The 16,624-nt window shown below is 39.9% G+C and overlaps 1 protein-coding gene and 1 pseudogene across 1 annotated transcript in view; both read left to right on the top strand.

The window, feature by feature from the left end:
• Positions 1-16,624, top strand: part of LINGO2 (leucine rich repeat and Ig domain containing 2) — a 1,702,561-nt gene that overhangs the window by 1,654,166 nt on the left and 31,771 nt on the right. The gene's annotated exons all lie outside the window — the stretch shown is intronic.
• Positions 2,207-3,364, top strand: LOC138163573 (perilipin-3 pseudogene; annotated as a pseudogene).

The following is a 16,624-nucleotide window of genomic DNA, read 5'->3' as shown; positions in this document are numbered from 1 at the left end:
TCATGTGAAAACAAGAGGCATCAATAAAAATGAGACACTTTTTAATGTATTATCCAAAATCCAGTAGCAAAAGGGACAGAAGTTTTTCCTTAAGTACTCTCCAAATTGATTGCAGTCTTTGTCATCATCACTTTTTTCAGCTCCTCAGCTTATGCAGTAAAATGTAGAGCCATTCTAAGTATCCAGCATGAGATTTTTCTGATGTTTAGAGTTAAGCAGCAAATTGAAATTTACAGCCTAGAGATGTCTAAGGAATTAGAGAACTTGTGGAAGCTTAGAGGCATATGAGAAAGAAGACGTGGACGACAAAACTCAATTTCTGAAATGGCAAATGAGAGAAATGAGAAAAGGGACCGAATATAACTTGCTGGAAAGCTACTGTTGTTGGAGGGGCTGTGGCAAGATAGGCATGTTCCAAAGGTGAAGTTGGGAATTATTCCCACAATTCTGGGAAGCAATTCAGAATTTTACCATGGGAGAACACAACCTACTATCACTTTCTTTCATGTAAATAATAGTATGTTTCAGTTTCATATCTTTCAAGATAGTACATTACCCTTGGGGCCGCCATGGTATGAGACATTTAATGACACTATCAATAGAAACTGGAGCTGCTATGCAAGTGTGGATACTTTAGGTATTTTGCTGACCTAATGTATGGTTTCAAATGATCCTTTTGCTTCTTTCTTCTCCATATCCTCTTCAGTGGAAACTGAATTGCCCAAGCTAAAAATGATAGTGTCTGAACACCTGGCAATTACCAAATCGCTACTTTTGCAGACTGTTGTCATTAAGGTGTTCTGGGTGTTTTGATAGCAGGCAATAGGCTATTTTAAGGCAAGAATATCCTGAGCCATCATTTCTTGGCTTGATTTGTCAGGTAAACATCTTTTGAAGCCTCCTGGGAAAGGTCACACATTCCATTTTCCCTGTTTGAAGCAAAACCATTCCTGAAACTTCCCATAGAAATAAACTTCTCTCCAATTCTTAAAAGATCTTCAAATAAAGCAGTCCTGCAGTTTTTCTCCATTATCATGAGTATTTAGCAGACCAAATTTTTCCCTGTGTCTCACCAAATACCCCTTTGCTACCATTTAAGCTCTTCAGTGTAAGCACACTAACTTAAATACAGGGGTATTCATAGTGACTTCCTGATTAATTGTTGAATCATTTTTCCCTCCATTTTGTTGGCTTACGTGTGGAAGGTAAGGTCTGCTCACGGTTAATGTACTCTGTCCTGCTTTGTTTATTGAGGGACTCCCCAGTGATTTTCTAAGAATGCTTGTAGCAAGCATCTGAGTTCCATTAACAGGCTTCTTTAGTGTATGCAAATTAGCCCTTTATCTTCAAGCAAGGTAGGAGAAACTGAATGCCGAGAAGATTAGCTAGTGTGAGCTCCTTTCCACAAGATCTTAATATCTCTGACCCTCTTTGCTTCACAAAATGTCCTTGGTTTTTGGTTTGGTTTTGTTTGTTTGTTTGAGAAAACATTTGCCTTTATCCATGTCTTTTGTCAGAACTCCTTAGTTCCACTCTTGTGAATTGTGTAACTTCAGTAACACACCTGCCCGTATTACTGTGGCTGTGCACATTGAAAAGACTTTAAAATAACTGTAAAGGAAGGGAATATGCCGCCAAAAGAGAAAAAATGGAGACTCCAAGAAAGGATCAAAGGCATTAGGAAATGTGGAACACTGCTGTTAGGTTATTTTTGTTTTGTTTTTATTAAAATCATTCAATGTACTGAGAAACATAACAATCCTAACTACATCTGTTCTAAAATAGATTTTAAGTCCTCATTCCCAACAACAAAATTAGTTGAGCTTTGAAATGAGTATTAAACTAAGCTTTGGCAATAAAAGAGACCTAGGAAATAATCTCTGCCCTTAGCTAAGGAAGCATCTACAAATAACAGCATGATGAAGCATAAAGAGAAGGAGGAGGACTGAACCTTGATTTCATTGGTACACTGAACTTCCAGATGAGAAAACTCTCTTTATCAATGGGGAGTTAATGCTTTCTCTGCCACATCCCCAGACACCCCACAAGGGTAGGGAACCTGTAGCCTTAAGGTCACATGTGGCTCTCTAGGTCCCCAAGTTCAGCCCTTTGACTGAATCCAAGCTTCACAGAACAAATCCCCTTAAATTGTTCTGTGGATTTGTTCTGCAAAATCTGGACTCAGGAATAGTAGTTGGGGGATCAACGTCGACCCAAGACAGAACGCTTCCCTGGGTGCCTTCTACTCTGAAGATGAAATTGAGAATGGAGCCAGTGCAACAGAGGGTAGTCAACAGGGTGGTCAGTATGCCACTCGTGAGTTCCACCTGTGACATGGTCTCTGCAGCTTATGAGTGCACTAAGGAAAACGACCCATACGTCCAGTCTGCTGAGCAAGGGGCAAAGACCCTCGCCGCTGCCGCTTCTCTCTAAGCTGGAGGCTCAGATTGCATCAGCCAGCGAATATGCTCATAAAGGACTAGACAAACTGGAAGAAAAACTACCAGTTCTTCAACAGCCAAGTGAGAAGGATGCTATGGCCAGCAGAGTGATCAAGGCTGTGGTATGACCTGAAGAGCTGTCCAGAGTGGGGTAGACATGACCAAATAAATGGTGACCAGCAGTGTCAACACAGTTATGGGCTCCACAGTAGGACAAATGGTCCTCAATCTGAAGAATTGGTTGACAACTATCTACCCATGACAGATGAAGAGCCAGCTAAGATTGCTACTTCCCTAGAAGGATTTGACATGGCATCTGTCCAGCAGCAGGAGCAACAGGGTTACTTTGCTCACCTGGGCTCCCTGTCCTCCAAGCTCCAACAAAGGGCCTACCAGCACTCCCTAGGTAAACTGAAGCAGACCAAGCAGAATACCCAAGAGGCCCTCCTATAGCTCTCCCAGGCCATCAGCTTGATTGAAAATGTAAAGCAGGGTGGTGTTCAGAAATTGCTTGATGGCCAAGATAAACTGCACCAAATGTGGCTCAACTGGAGCCAGAAGGAACCGAAGGACTGTAGTGATGCTGCTTCTAAACCCTTACCATGTTCCAGGATGTCACTCAGCAGCTTCAGGGTAACTGCTTACAGCTTGTATCCAGTATCCAAGGCCCTCCTAGCAACATCCAGGACAAAATATAGCAGGCTCACACCCAGACTGAAGAGCTTAGGACCACTTTTTCAGGAGTCCAGTCCTTCCAGGACCTCTCTAGTAGTGTCCTGACCCAGAGTAGAGAGCAGGTCAACAAGGCCCAAGAGTCCCTGGATGAGATGATTGAGTATGTCACTCACAACACACCCCTCACATGGCTTGTGGGACCCAGACCTCTAGGAGTCAGAAAAAACTCCAGAGAAGACAGAGACTAACTAGAGACCCCAGCCATGGGGTCTTCAGACAAGGGTTGATAGGATCCTATCAGAAAGCTAAATTTGTCTTTAAAACCTCACTTTTGGCAAGTGGAGTTATTCTCTCAGCTTAAAGAAACCAGCCGGCCAGAGCTGCCTACAGTTTAACCCAGTCTTGGCTCTAGTCAGGAGGTGCTAGGGGAAATGGATCTTCCCCTCACCTCCCCAGGGTCAGGATTGAAGCAGAAAGCAGGAACATGGCCTCTGCAGACTTCATCCCTGATTTCCCAGGATGTGTCTGATCTCAAACCCGTAACCCATTCTTGTCTTTCCATGAACCCTTCCCTGCTCCTTGTAGAAACTGAACCAGGTGGTGCAGAGCATAGACTAGTAATAACCTTGCCATAGTAGTAGGAAGTAAACTCCCTGATTTTTAGTGGGGAAGAAATGGGAGACATAACATTTTTCCTTCTCTGCCACCCCCCCCCCCAACCAGTGTTGTAGATATATTGTTTTTTGTACCAAGCTCAATTGCCTCAAATAAAGCTTATCTGTATTTAACAATGAAAAAAAAGATCTGGACTCAGTCAAAAAGGTCACACCCAAGGACCTGGAAGGTTACATGTGGCCTCAAGGTCACAAATACCCTGCCTCTATGAGAATTGCCTAAAACATTGAGAGAACTTACCCAGAGCCATATAAAGAGTATTGGTCAGAGAGAGAACTTAAACCCAAGTCTTGTTACCCTCAAGGTTAACTCTACCCACTGTACTAATATGCCACTTAAACTAAAGATATTGAAATAAAATTTCTAAGAGGCCAGAATAGTCGTTGAAAATAGGATGTCAAAGAAGAATTCTTGATCCTGGAGCAAAGAAAAGATGAGACTTAGGGAAGAATGGAGGAGAAGCTAGAGTATGGCAGTAGAGTACAAGTGGGGAATAGAGAAGAGAACGGCTGTGTTTGGGGAGTGAGAAGCAGAGCAAGTGACTAGAAATGAAGGCTTCATATAGGAACATGGTAGAGATGAAGTTGGGAAGGAAGATAGGGTGGAATAAGAGAGAGAGATGAATGTCATATCGAGGAATTTAAATTTCTTCTTATAGGCAACTCCCAAAGCCATTAGAAGGTGTTGAGCAGAGTATGGTGGGTATAAATGAAGGCTTTAAGAAAGTTGCTATGACAGTAATATATAGGATGGCTGAATGGAATTCCTGAGACCTGTTGTATGGATCTAGGCATGAGAAGTTGAAGGCCTGGGATTATGATGGTGGCAAAGGAAATAGATTCCCATGACCTCAGTCTTTACCTCAACCATGGTCACAACTTAGACCTTACCATCATCTCAGCGTCCTGAGTTCTGAAATTCCCCTCTCTGGTCATGATTCCTGTTTTTCATCTCTCCTTCTCTCATTCCTCCTGAACTTCCTGACATTTATCTCATTGCCAGTTCTTCCATTCCACCGTTTTCCCTGTCCATTATCCTATTCCAACTTTGACCAAGTATTCCTTTTGACCATTTCAGTTTTTCACCTTGTCCGTAGTCAAACATTTCAATAAGGCACTGTCATCTAGCATTGAATTCCTTGTTCTTCTGTCCTATTGTCACTTCTGCCCATAAATATATAACTATGGGTCACTCATGATGTTTCCTCTGCTCCTCTACAATGCAAATGGGGAATTTGGAAAGAGAAAGGGAATTTTAAGGGAAAGATAAATTTACATCTCAACAGGCTGAATCTGAAATTTCAGCAGAGATGTAAAGCAAATGGTTTTGTCAACTAACTAGATGTATGATATTGGGCAAGTCACTTAACCTCTCCAGAACTTGTTTTCTTCGTCTGTAAGATGAGTTTGAATTCAGGGACCTCTGAGGTCTCTCCAGCTCTGAATTTAGGATTTTATTAATCTTGGTTTCACTTTCCTCATCTGTAAATGTGATGGCTATAAATGTGTAAAATGATGTGGCTTAACTAGAAAAATATCTCGGGTTCCTCTTAGCTCCAATAAATCCATGCAAATAAGAAAGTTCTCAAACTAGAAAGGGAGCTGGAAAGGACCTTTCTAATTCAAACCTCTCAAATCAAGTGAAGCACAGCAATGTGCCATATTTATATAGCTTATTTATACAGCAATATAGTCAGAAGGTTTTCCATTTCTTGTCAGGTATCAGAAAACCTAGATTTGACTTCTAGCTATGATGGGGTACAGGCTCTGGGAAACCCCTCGAACTGTGATTGATGAATCTTCCACTTGATGAGGCATTTGCCTGAGTTCATAAGCCTTTCATTATCCTAGGCCCAGGTTTCTGTTACTTTTCACTGTAGCCTTGCCCTCCATAGTCCAGCTACTTCCCACCCTTGATCCTATCAAAATTTCTGTACCCAAATCTGTTACCCTTAAACTAGCCTAGCCTGCCATTGTGTATCTCCAGGTAGCCTTTCACTATTGCCCACCCTTAATGTCATTATTGGAGTCTGACAGCAGTCCCCTTAAGATCCTCCTTAGACTTCTCCTCAAGACCCTCCTGAAACCCCTTCTCCAGACCACCCCTATATCCCTCCCACACTATTTCTGTATAGATGATCCATCTTGCCTCCATGAAGGGGCTGAGATTCAATCTAGCACAGACTCAGTCTGTGTCAGATTATTCTGGCCTGCTTGTCAATACAAGCTTCACAAATACTTAGGCTCCTTAAGAGTCTACCCATTATGGAGAATAATAAACTTTTCTTTACTTTGGCTGAGAAAAAAACTTGAGTTGAATTAATTCAGCAGGATCCAGTGTGTTGGTATTTGGGGATCTCACATACCTCTAAACCTCAAACCTCAACAACTATGCCACTAACTAGCTGTGTGACCTTGGACAAATCACTCCCCCAACTCATCTCTAAAATAACAAATATGTGTCCAATTTTGCTTGATAGAATTGTTATGAAGAAAACATGCCATAAACTTTAGATTTATCAGGAAATTGAGCTTTGATTATCATCATCATCTGTTTCTCTGCTTTTATCACATAGCTATTATTTTACATTATTCCTATACTTCATAATAATAATTCATATATATATATACATATATATATACATATAGCGGCTTTCTATCTCATTTAATCCTCACAATATCCTTTCAAACAGGTAACACAAGAATCATTACTCTCCACTTTACAGATAAGAAAATTGAGGCTTAATTGGGAAGTGAATCCCTTAGGATCACACAGCTAAAAAGTATCAGAGCTAATATGGGAAATTTAATCTTCCCAAGTCTGGCATTTTCTTCATTATACCAAAATATGCTGCCATTTTACCAAGCTGTTCGTATGGATCAGAAATGAAAAATACTGGAATATATCCAGGGGATTCCACTTATGACATCATTCACATGCTACACCTCTCACACAATCTCTCTGGCCCAATACTGTCATTGTCTTTATGTTAAAGTTGAGTGTCTTATCCTTTATAGTTCCTGTCTAGCCCCTGACTGCCTATAAACCTCCATTTTCTCCAAAGCCTTCATCTAACCTGTCTTTTTTGTTCTTTGGAGATTAGTGGAATGATGCTAGACTCTAAAAAAAACTAAAAGTATTCTAGCCATGGCTTGGACTAAAGATTTCTGTGCATATTTGAAAAGCTAGAGTTATAAATTAGCATAATAATAAGCAAGTATTTATAGAGCACTTTCAGTTTTGTAAAGCAATTTACATATATTAACTCATTAGATCCTCACAAAAACCATGTGAGATAAGTGTTGTTATATCTGTTTTACAGATGAGGAAACTGAGGCACAGAGAAGTTAAGTGATTCACCCAGAATCACATGACTAGTAAGTATCTGCGAGGCAAGATTCAAACTGGGGCCTTCCTGACTCCAAGTCCTGCTGCATTCTATAGAGAGTGACATTCCCATGTGGTCGGTCTGCACATGTGAGACTCAGTATGGTATATAAAGAGTCACTTTCTGAGTCTGGAAGACTGAAGTACAAGTCAGGTCTTTGATAAAGGGCAAGTCACTTAACTTAGATCCCAATCAGTCGCTTATCTGCATTGGTTGAAGGAGTTCTTTATACCAAAGAAATCACAGACCCTTCTGATAATGGCTGGGGAAAAGGAAACTTGAATTTTATGCTCTAGGCTCTATGCATAGTAAGTGAACTTTATGCAAAATTCTCAATTATAGATACCTTGAATTTTAAAAACTTACAAAAAAAAGCTCATACTTTCATATTAAAGCTCTTTCAGGCTCAAAAATAAGAGGAAAAAAGCAAGCGATGGGGCGCATACACAGGGCATCATGTTTGATGTATTATGACATTAATCTTGAAGAGTGAAACGACTTGTTACTTATCCTTTTTCTCTTCATTCAGAAAGAGAAATGTCATTACAGATCTCACATCTATTTTTCATGGATTTCTATAACATCCAGACCAATGGTATTTATTCTCTCTCTCTCTTCCTGCCCCCTCATGGCCCCCTGTTCTTTTCTATGAGGAATCATGGCACACTAAGGGAAAGTCAGGGGAAACTCATGCCTGAATAAGTGCCATCATGAGACACATGTCCACCCAATTGCAAATGTAAATTCAATATTCATTGTGCACTTATGCAACCTCTGGGCATGTTACTTACTAGGCATGCTTTGAGAATTGCTGACCAAAATTGTCAAACAAAAATTATTCATTTTACTAAATGCCCTTTTCTTTTCTCCCATGTATACCAATACTTCTTAAAGTCAAAATTAGGGGTTTGCAAAATATCAGGGCCCCAAATCCTTTGGGAATCCTGTGCTTGCCCCATCTTCCCAATTGATTATACCAGAAATGACATGAACCATGCTACGTCCCTACATACACACACACAAATGTATATTTCCCAATATCACTTTGTCTCAACAAATGAAGTAATGAAGTCAGCAAGCATTTATTAAGTGCCTACTATGTTCCAGGCATTTCACTAATTCTAAAGATTCAAAGAAAGGCAAAAATATTGCCTGCCTTCAAGGAGCTCACAATCCAATGATAATCTGATAATTAATTAATCTAATAATGTAGCAGACCTCCATGCTTGAGAATTGAACTAGTAAGGATCACAGAGAGAGGAAATAGTCACTCACCACTCCTTATTCTGTTTTCTATATCAGCCCACAACTTGAGAGACTTCCTATTCAGCCTCAGTTGTATCACCCTTTTCGAGTGGGAGAATCATGAAATCTTTGAGCAATAATGGACTACAAACATCTTATAGCCCAGCCTCCTAATTGTACTTATGATGAAACTGAAAATCAGAGATCTGGAAAGACTTAGCTAAAATCACACATCCAGTCAGTTGAAAAGAAACTAGAATTAGTTCAGTACTCTTACAACTATGTCATTTTGAATCACTCTGGGCTGATGATGGAAGTAAATGAAGTAAAAATCCTGCACTGTTCCTAAGACCCAGAGCAAGACTCAGTCTTCTAGCTCACCTAGAATGAGTAGGAATGCAATCCTCAGGTCCATATGCTTCTGTGGGAAGAAAGGAAACAAGCATTTATTGAGTGTCTACTTTACAAATACTTTTTTCTCATTTGATCCTCACAACTCTCCCATTTATCTGTTGAGGAACCTGAGGTATAGAGGACTATTGCCCAGGGCCACACAGAAAGGGACTTCAGGCCCTGTCTGTCCTCTAAAATGAAGCACAGGCAGAGAGGCAGTTTCTAGTCTTAAAAGCTACCCTTTTAGTATCAAACTCTTATTAAACTTTTCTTGATATGCCTAACCCTCTTTTGAGTTCAGTGTTCATTTATTACCTTTGAAATGTTAAGTAGTCTCTGTTTCCACCACCAGTGTGGGACTTCCCCCCACTAATGTAAATCCAAAGTCCTCCACACTTTTGTCAGGGGTCTTGAATTTTCTGTGATCATCTGATGATGAGTCTCTCCAAGTTTATGGATGTCATCTTTGGATGACAGATCGAAATTTGAAGCCATTCCAGCTTCGAAGAACTAATAGAGTTTATCCTGTATGGGCAGATACTTGTAAATCTGGGCCCTCCACCATGCCGCTATGAGGCTAAATCTATCTAGATTTAGCATTTCATATATACCAAGTACATATAAGTTTTAATACCTTAAAACTGCACTCAGACTTTTGGAAAGATCTATAAAATCTCTAGCCTATAATCTTATACTTGATTGTATATTGCCTTGGAATTATTTCCATGTAAGGGAGGCTCATTCATATCAGCAAGTCAATTCTGATTTCTACAGAGGAGGGACTCTGTATCTTTCATTTCTTTCACATAATTTTTGCCACCTGTGGGCTGAAAGTGACCTATTACAAAAAAATCTATAAGATGCTCCTCCTCCCCCTCCTCCTCCTTATGTCTACTTGATGTAGGGTAATCCTCTGTCTCACTGATGAAGCCTTTCATAGGATAATAGACCTGGAGCTGGAAAGGACCCCAGAGACCCTCTATTCTACCATTTCATATTAGAGATGAAGAAACTGAGGAGGACCTCAATTGGCTGGAGGCCATGTTTGCTGCCCCCAGGTAGGATAGGTGACTCGCCAAAAGGTCACATAGGTAGTGAGTGTCAGAAGGATGTGAAGCCAAGTCCTCTACTTCCAGGACTCTTGTTCTTTCAGTCGTACTGAGCTTCCTTCTCCGGAAATACTTATGATTCACACACCTGAGAAATACCCCAGGGTTTTACTTTTAAGCAGCTATTTGCAGGTTCAGAGAGAATTGGAGAAACACAGATAGGGACTTGGTTCTTGGAAAGAAGCAGGGGTGTGCGTGGTAAATGTTTAACTACCAATTCACTTCGGGAAAAGTGGGAGTAGAATCTAAGCATGATCAGAGTTCAAGTTTTACCTGCATTATTAACATTTTTCTCTCTCCCACAACAATCTGTTGTTGATTTCAGTCATTTTAATCGTGTCTGATTCTGTGGGATCCCATTTGGGATTTTCTTGGTAAAGATACTGGAGTAGTTTAGCCATTTCCTTCTTCAACTCATTTTACAGACAAGGAAACAGAGGCAAATAGGACTAAGTGATTTCCCCAAGGTCACATAACTAGTATCTGAGACCAGATTTGAACTCAGGAAGATGAGTCTTCCAGATTCCAAGCCCAGTGCTCTATCCACTGTGCCTCCTAGCTGCCCTGTGTGATAATAGAGAGCCTTAACTTGGGTGGTGGCTATGGGAATGGGACACAGAGGACAGATACAAGGGATAGGGGGAAGGAATAATCAATAAGACTTAGCAAAGAGTTAAGTCAAGGTAGAAGTTAGAGATGAAAATATAGAATTTAGAATCATCAAAATAGAATCCATCTTTGAGGCTATAGATGTGAATTAGATGGATGAGGGAGAGAGTGGAGAAGGGGAACACTGGGGAATAGCTGCAATTAGGCAACAGGTGATTTTGGAGTGCTTATTTAAGAATAGACTAAGGATCTAGGAGTGACATAATCCTTACATAAATCTCTCCACCAGTGCAGATTGCCACTCATCTATGTCTTGATAAGTCCTAGAGAGATGCTGAGTGACAGATTGGTTACACATAGGTTATTAGTGTCAGATGTGATTTTGAATAAGGTCTTCTAAGCTCAGCACCCTATTTATTACATCACTTGTGCTTTTACATGTTCATAGTAGCCTCTACTCTGAATTTAATGTGATTATCTATCTGAGTATATTCATCCACTGGAATTATTTAGCCTCACTTGCAGCAAGGTACAGAATACAGAATATTCGAAAATTTATTCATTGTCAGTATCTTAATTACTCACGATATCCCAGGCATCCCTAAGAGATGTTACTCAGAGATTATTATGTTTAAGAGTGAATCTTTTGTGTGTCCGTCTATCATTTGGTGGGGAAAGATTCAGGGTAGGAAAACCAAGATAAATAGTGGAAAACAGGGATTTGTATTGAAGGCAATAAGGTATCCTGGATTTCTGAAAAATGTTCATACATTTCAACTGGAGTTAACTTAATTTCCTTTTCAAGGAAGAGATATTTCCTGACAGCTGCATAACAAAAAGAAGCTTGAGTAGTGTTTATTTGCAGGAGAATATTGTGAATATGCATCAGGGAACAGGATACTGAATATGTGGAGAGGAAGATGGGGTTGTAAAACTCTGACCTCTAATGTAATCTTAATTAAAACTTTCTTGGTTAAAATCCCAGTTCTTCCATGTACTGATTAGCAAGGAAATCGGGCTCCCCACTTACCATCATTGAAACTGTAATTTACAAATATAATGCAAGAGGGAGAAGGTCAGCTTTTATGGGAAATTTGTAGAACATGCACATACAAACACACACACACACACACACTAGTATACACATTGTCACGTTATGCCTTCTCAATGTGTAAAGAAAGGAGGGTGAAACAATGACTTTGGTTTGACTGCAAGAAACTTTCAGTTTTCTGGATTAATCCTCAAACTATCAAATGCAGTACAGGATGTGAAATGTATAAAAAGAGAAAAATCTTATTCAATCATCCAAGTAGAAACAGATCTCAAGAAATGTCTGTTTTTCTCATTGCAGAAACTGCAAAGCCTCAGTGACCCTTTAAAGGTTTAAAGTTTTTTGTCAGGGCCTACAGGTGACACTTGTCTTTGGAGTACCACATTTGACTTGAAGACCTCAAGTTCTATTTTGGATGTATTTAAATTCTAAAATAGACTGGAGTCTTTTTCCCCCTTCCTCCCTATTTGGAAATAGTTTCTCATCAGTTTCAGGGCTTCCAAAACAGCCACATCCTTGTAGGGTTCAGTCATTTGTTCTTTTATTTTTAGGTTTTTCTCCACTTTTTTTTTCTTACTACTTTGTTTTTCCCCCATTACATGTAAAAACACCTTTTAACATTCATTTTAAAAAATTTGAGTTCCAAGCTCTCTCCCTTCCTCCCACCCCAATCCCCCATTGAGAAGGAAAGCAATTCAATATAGATTATACATGTGTAGTGTAGCAGCAAGCACCCCAAGCGTGTCCTCAGGGTTTGTTGCCCATACAGGTTCTTGGATCTGCTTTGTTAAAGGAAAGCAACTCAAAATGGGTTAACAAGCTTACTTTAATCAGTCAGACATATATCGTTTACCTTGTTCAGGGGAAAAAGGTCAGCACCTCGAACTTCAAAATATACAGACAGAATTATCAAGACATTAACAGATCAAGTAGACAGCTTTCCAAACTGTCCAACCATTACATCCATACCCAGTCAACATCTGGGTTTCCACATCTGGGTTTTTCAAAGCCGGGGGACTCTCAACAAAGGCTTCCCAGAATTCAGATCAAATCACAGAACACTTCTCAAAGTGAATCCCAAAACAAAGCTACACATCAGGGCTTATATAGCCTTCTCCTGGCTCAGAGAATGTAACAACCTTTTGGACCCACTGACCAATCAAAAAGTATCTACTGAAAAACAAGCCTCCCACCCCAGGCTCCACGTGCACTTTAGCCTAGGGGCAGGGAAGATCTTTAAAATTTACATTCTCATTACAGTAGTCATGCAAAACATTTCCATAATAGTCATGTTGTAAAAGAAAACAGACCAAAAACAACCCTCAAGAAAAATAAAGTAAAAAACAAAAAAAATGCTTCATTTTGTATTCAGATACCATCAGTTCTTTCTCTGGGGATGGGTAGAATTTTTCATCATAATTCCTTCTGAATTGTCTTGGATCATTGTATTTATTTTTATGATTCTCTTCAGTCTTGTATTTGAAAGTCAAATTTTCTATTCAGCTCTGGTCTTTTCATCAAGAATGCTTTAAAGTTCTCTATCGCATTGAATATCCATTTTGACTCTGAAGGATGGTAAATGATTCTTGGTTGTAAGCCTAGCTCCTTTGCTCTCTGGAATATTATATTTGAAGCCCTCAGATCCTTTAATGTAGAAGCTGCTAAATCTCTTGTTATTCTGCCTGTGGCTCCCCTGGACTTGAATTGTTTCTTTTTGTCTGCTTTATTGCAATATTCTCTCCTTGATCTAGGAACGCTGGAATTTGGCTACATTATTCTTGAGAGTTTTCACTTGGGGATCTCTTTCAGGAGGTGATTGATGGATTATTTAGATTTCATTTTTTCCCTCTGGTTCTAGAATGTCAGAGCAGTTATCCTTGATAATTTCTTGAAAGATGATGTCTAGGCTGTTTTTTGATCACGGCTTTCAGGTAGTCCAATAATTTTTAAATTATCTAACCTGGATCTATTTTATAGGTCAATTGTTTTTCCAAGGAGATATTTCACATTGTTTTCTATTTTTTCATTCTTTTGGCTTTGTTTGATTGTTTCTTGATTTCTCATAAAGTCATTAGCTTCCATTTGCTCCATTCTAACTTTTAAGAAATTATTTTCTTTAGTAAACTTTTGGACTTCTTTTTCCATTCAAACAATTCTGCTTTTTAAGGCATTCTTCTCCTCATCAATTTTTTGGACCTCTTTGAACATTTGGCCTAGTGTATTTTATTAAAGTGTTACTTTTTTGTGCCTCCTTTACCAAGCTATTGACTCGTTTTTCATGGTTTTCTTGCATCACTCTCATTCCTCTTCCCAATTTTTCCTCTACTTCTCGGAATTTCAGAATCTTTTTTGAGCACTTCCATGATCTGAGACCAATTCATATATTTTCTTGAAAGTTTTGGATGTAGGAGTTTTGACTTTGTTGTCACACATGCAGTGGTGCTTTGATCTTCCTTATCACCACAGTAACTTTCTATAGTAAAGACTCTGTTTTTCGCCATTATGTGTTAATTTTCCCACCCTATTACTTGACTTTTGATCTGCTCCCAGAGTGGAGAGTACACTATCCCAAGCTTTAGGGGTTTCATGAGGATATTTTTCAGAAGTACTTCTAGGGTCCTGCAGGTTTTCATTTCTTCCAAGGTGGTTGGATTTAAGGAGAAGAGCTTTCTACTCTCCTGGCCTGAGTTACCACAAGCACTCTCTTCTGCCCTGGAGGGTTTCCTGAGGAGGGTTTCCCCTCCACTGCAGCTGCAAGCTCTGCTAGGCCAGTTCTCCTCCTTGCCCTGGAGCTGCCTGCCAGCAGTGTGACACAGATCTGAGTACAGGCAAAACCACAAAGTCCTGCCTTAGTGCTAGCAACAAGAGCCCTGTGATCTCCTCCTGACCCTCTGTGGGATGAGAGACCCAGACGCAGCTGCCGGTGTTGATTCAGCCACTCCCAAGGCCTGTCCCAGGCTTCCCACAGTGCAGGCTGCCCTGGTGCCACTTCACTCTCACACAGGTGTGGCAGACCCCTCCTGCTGACCTCCCAGGTTGTCTTTGGTGTCTGTGGGCTGAGAGGCCTGGAAACCACTGATGGCAGTGATTCTGTCACCCAGAGACCTGCTCTGGGGCTGCTGAGGCCTGGTCTTCTCTAGCACAGCTGAAGTTCTCTTACCCTGGTGCATCAGACCTCTTCTGCTGGCCTTCCAGGTTGTCTCGGGCTGTAAATTTGTTTCACTCTGTCTTTTTGTGGGTGGTTCTGCTTTAAAATTTGTTTAGAGTCATTTTTTAAAGGTGCTTGGAAAGGTTTGGGGAAGAGCTCAGGTGAGTCTCTGCCTTCACTCTGCCATCTTGGCTCCACCTCCCATTTGTTCTTATTAACAAAAAGTTCAGAAGGTTTCGATTAAGCCCCAGATCTCCGTTTCCATATAGGTAAAATCAAGGTTTTCAACAGAGTGTCCTCCATGAGCCTTCCTTGCTCTGCTGTATGTGTGTGTTTAAATAACTGTAAGAAAACCAGTGGTAAGGACATCAACCAGTTTTTTGTGGGAGTTAATAGTTTCCAGGGAGAGATGGGATAGTCAATAAAATTTAAATTTGACTACATTGTGATTCTAACACAATCAATAATGTGTACCAACCACAAAAAAATGGTCATCAGCAATCTCAATAAAAAACTTTCAAGGATCATTTCCTTTCATTGACCTGATATCCTTATTGACCAGGTATGCTTTCATACATTAAATTTACATTTTATTTATAGAATATCAGTTAATCCATAAAATCATCTAATCCAACCACCTCATTTTACAACGGGGAACCCAAGATCTAAAGATAAGAATGACTTGCCCAAAGTTGAATATCTTTAGTTCACAGTTAATTTTGCTGCTGCTTCAATGATCAGTGGTCTTTTTGGTATCCTTCCACTGCTAAAAATCATAAGCTGTCCACATGATTCCTCATCCTGTGTTAGTCTTTTCCATGTTTTTCCATAGATGGTCCACACTTATATAGTGAAGGCCTTCTCTAGATTATACATACATACATACGTACATGTGTGTGTCGGTGTCTCTGTGTGTATGTGTGTATACATATATATATATATACATATGAATACGTATGTATAGATAGATAGATAGATAGATAGATAGATAGATAGATAGGGATAGAAATATCCAAATGTGGATAACACTGCTATGAAATTAAAGTCTCAAGACAGCACTACCCCAGCGTTCATTTTTTGCTGATGTCTTTTGAACCTGACTTTCTAGAACTGATTTTGGAAAATTCTTTGGAGAAGCGGAAGAGGGAGCTTCTTCTCCATCAGCCATAGAGGTGGGCAGGATTGAGTGGTGCATATGATCTCTTGATACTCCCTCTACCCTCTTTCTGAGACTTTAGTGGGCCGTTATTCCTAGATAGAGAAATAAGTGTTGTCTCCATCTCCTGCCATGCTGGTAGACAGGGTTGAGAAGCACAATATGAAATCTCTTGCTCTACCTCCCAGGGCTATGAGTGGATTAAAGAGACATCTAGTTACTCAAAATCTTGAAAGCATAGCCTTTTTGTCAAGTCTCCAACTTGCCTGGAGAAGTCCATTACTTACATAACTTCATCCTTCTGTAAGATCTCATCAGTCTGAGTACTCTACCTCATCACTCCCCTCTGTCTTTCTGATTGGAGGCTTGGAACATAAAAACCAAACCTCCATTTAAGGAGAGAACTTAGCTCACATATCTCATTTCTCACCTGGCTCCCTACCTTGAAACTTCTCTGACTGACTTCTTCACTCTCCCATCTTTTCTTCCACCTATTTTTCTTCTTCCTTTTGTATTTTGTCTTCTCCCATTAGATTGCAAGCTTCTGGAATGGAGGAACTGTCTTTTTTTTTTCACATCTGTATCCCCAGCACTTAGTATTCCCTGTCACATGGTAGGTGCCTAATAAATGTTTAATATAGTTTATATATATATAATGTCGTTTAATAAATGTTTAATATAATAAAATCTAATCTTTAACCATGAAGTATTTTACAGTATCTCTCCAGTTTAAA

The sequence above is a fragment of the Petaurus breviceps genome, unplaced genomic scaffold (genome assembly GCF_028583685.1).
Source record: "Petaurus breviceps papuanus isolate PSGF00001 unplaced genomic scaffold, PetGlider_PUasm1.0 125, whole genome shotgun sequence".
Lineage (NCBI taxonomy): Eukaryota > Metazoa > Chordata > Mammalia > Diprotodontia > Petauridae > Petaurus > Petaurus breviceps.
Note: the sequence above shows the minus strand (reverse complement) of the source record. Positions and strands in the feature narration are given on the sequence as shown.